At 36.8% G+C, this 3,349-nt stretch overlaps 1 non-coding gene across 1 annotated transcript; it reads left to right on the top strand.

The window, feature by feature from the left end:
• The first annotated feature begins 868 nt into the window (after positions 1-868).
• LOC112716986 (small nucleolar RNA R71) lies at positions 869-976 on the top strand. The gene has a single exon (XR_003160538.1). It is a non-coding gene; the product is annotated as a small nucleolar RNA R71 (small nucleolar RNA).
• Positions 977-3,349: the final 2,373 nt, after the last annotated feature.

Raw genomic sequence — 3,349 nt, 5'->3', positions numbered from 1 at the left:
CCTCAGATTCCCATGGTTCCTCATTAGGGAACTCATTGGAGGCCAGTGGACGTCCATTGAGGTCTTCCTCAGTGGCGCTCACTGCCTCTTTCTCCTCTCCAAATTCGGCCATGTTGATGGCCTTGCACTCTCCTTTTGGATTCTCTTCTGTATTGCTTTGAAGAGTACTAGGAGGGAGTTCAGTAACTTTCTTACTCAGCTTACTCACTTGTGCCTCCAAGTTTCTAATGAAGGACCTTGTTTCAGTCATGAAACTTTGAGTGGCTTTGATTAGATCAGAGACCATGGTTGCTAAGTCAGAGTGGCTCTGCTTAGAATTCTCTGTCTGTTGCTGAGAAGATGATGGAAAAGGCTTGCCATTGCTAAACCTATTTCTTCCACCATTATTATTGAAACCTTGTTGAGGTCTCTGTTGATCCTTCCATGAGAGATTTGGATGATTTCTCCATGAAGGATTATAGGTGTTTCCATAGGGTTCTCCCACGTAATTCACCTCTTCCATTGAAGGGTTCTCAGGATCATAAGCTTCTTCTTCAGATGAAGCATCCTTAGTACTGCCTGGTGCAGCTTGCATTCCAGACAGACTTTGAGAAATCATATTGACTTGCTGAGTCAATATTTTGTTCTGAGCCAATATAGCATTCAGAGTATCAATCTCAAGAACTCATTTCTTCTGATTCGTCCCATTGTTCACAGGATTTCTTTCAGAAGTGTACATGAATTGGTTATTTGCAACCATTTCAATGAGTTCTTGAGCTTCTGCATGCGTCTTCTTCAGATGAAGAGATCCTCCAACAGAGCTGTCCAATGACATCTTGGACAGTTCAGATAGACCATCATAGAAGATACCTATGATGCTCCATTCAGAAAGCATGTCAAAAGGACACTTTCTGATCAATTGTTTGTATCTTTCCCAAGCTTCATAGAGGGATTCACCTTCCTTCTGTCTGAAGGTTTGGACTTCCACTCTAAGCTTACTCAATTTTTGAGGTGGAAAGAACTTTGCCAAGAAGGCATTAACTAGCTTTTCCCAAGAGTTCAGGCTTTCTTTAGGTTGTGAGTCCAACCATATTCTAGCTCTGTCTCTTACAGCAAAAGGGAATAGCATAAGTCTGTAGACCTCAGGGTCAACCCCATTAGTCTTGACAGTGTCACAGATTTGCAAGAATTCAGCTAAAAACTGATGAGGATCTTCCAATGGAAGTCCATGGAACTTGCAATTCTGTTGCATTAGAGAAACTAATTGAGGCTTAAGCTCAAAGTTGTTTGCTCCAATGGCAGGGATAGAGATGCTTCTCCCATAGAAGTCGGGAGTGCAAGAATTCAGCTAAAAACTGATGAGGATCTTCCAATGGAAGTCCATGAAACTTGCAATTCTGTTGCATTAGAGAAACTAATTGAGGCTTAAGCTCAAAGTTGTTTGCTCCAATGGCAGGGATAGAGATGCTTCTCCCATAGAAGTCGGGAGTAGGTGCAGTAAAGTCACCTAGCACCTTCCTTGCATTGTTGGCATTGTTGTTGTTTTCGGCTGCCATGTCTTCTTCTTTGAAGAATTCTGTTAGGTCCTCTACAGAGAGTTGTGCTTTAGCTTCTCTTAGCTTTTGCTTCAAGGTCCTTTCAGGTTTAGGGTCAGTCTCAACAAGAATGCTTTTGTCTTTGCTCCTGCTCATGTGAAAGAGAAGAGACCAAGAAAATATGGAATCCTCTATGTCACAGTATAGAGATTCCTTGAGGTGTCAGAGGAATAGAAGGAAGAGGTAGAAGAATTAGGATGTGAGAAGAAAGGAGGAATTTTCGAAAATAAGTTAAAAAGATTTTAAAAACATTTTGAAAAATCGAAGAATGATTTTCGAAAAATATTATTGGGAAAGAGATAAAGTGTTTTTTTTTTTTGAAAAAGATTTTGAAATTAGAAATCAAAAAGATATGATTGAAAACTTATTTTGAAAAAAATGTGATTAAAAAGATATGATTGAAAATATATAGTTTTAAAAAGATATGATTGAGAAGATATGATTAAAAAACAATTTTAAAAAGATTTGATTTTTAAAATTAATGACTTGGCTAACAAGAAAAGATATGATTCAAACATTAAACCTTTCTCAACAGAAAAGGCAACATACTTGAAATGTTGAATCAAATCATTAATTGTTAGCAAGTATTTTTGAAAAATGGAAAGAAATTGATTTTGAAAATATATGATTGAAAAGATATGATTTGAAAAAGATTTGATTTTGAAAAATTATGAAAACTTAAAAAAAAATTTTGAATTGAAAACAAAATCTTCCCTATTGTGCCATCCTGGCGTTAAACTCCCAGAATGGTATACATTTTGGCGTTTAACGCCCAAAATGCTACCCTTTTGGGCGTTAAACGCCCAACCAGGTGCCCTGGCTGGCGTTAAAACGCCAGTTTTCCTTCTTCACTGGGCATTTTGAATGCCCAGCTTTTTCTGTGTAGTTCCTCTGCTGAATGTTCTGAATCTTCAATTCTCTGTATTATTGACTTGAAAAGACACAAATTAAATTTTTTTTTGGATTTTTAATGATGAGAAAAAATCAAAATGCATATGAGAAACAAATTGAGAATGCATGCAAGACACCAAACTTAGAAGTTTGTATACTACTGACACTAACAAATTGAGAATGCATATGAGAAACAACAAAACACACAAAACAAGAGAATTTAAAGATCAGAGCAAGTAAATCATCAAGAACAACTTGAAGATCAATGAAGACACATGAATGAATTCGGAAAATGCAAGAAGAACAGAAACATGCAATTGACACCAACTTAAAATGAGACACTAGACTCAGACAAGAAACATAAAATAATTTTTTTGATTTTAAGATTTTATAATTTTTTTTTTGCTTTTTCAAAAATTATATGGAAAAGAAAATAAAGAGATTCAAAATTTTTAATACGAATTCCTGGAATCAAGCAATGTTAGTCTAAAGCTTTAGTCTAAAGGAATTAGACATGGCTAGCCAAGCTTCAGCAGGACATTACATTCAAGAGCTACATTGATGAAGATCAATCAGCTTTGGTGATGATAAGAACATCACCTTGAAACACTAGAATTCATTCTTAAAAATTCTGAAAAATACCTAATCTAAGCAACAAGATGAACCGTCAGTTGTCCAAACTCAAACAATCCCCGGCAATGGCGCCAAAAACTTGGTGCATGAAATTGTGATCATCAATGGCGCCATCAACATGGTACGCTCAATTGCAATCTCAACTCTTTATCACAACTTCGCACAACTAACCAGCAAGTGCACTGGGTCGTCCAAGTAATAAACCTTACGCGAGTAAGGGTCGATCCCACGAAGATTGTTGGTATGAAGCA

This window comes from Arachis hypogaea, chromosome 1 (assembly GCF_003086295.3).
Source record: "Arachis hypogaea cultivar Tifrunner chromosome 1, arahy.Tifrunner.gnm2.J5K5, whole genome shotgun sequence".
Taxonomy (NCBI): Eukaryota; Viridiplantae; Streptophyta; class Magnoliopsida; order Fabales; family Fabaceae; genus Arachis; species Arachis hypogaea.
This window is presented reverse-complemented; position numbering and strand designations above follow the sequence as displayed.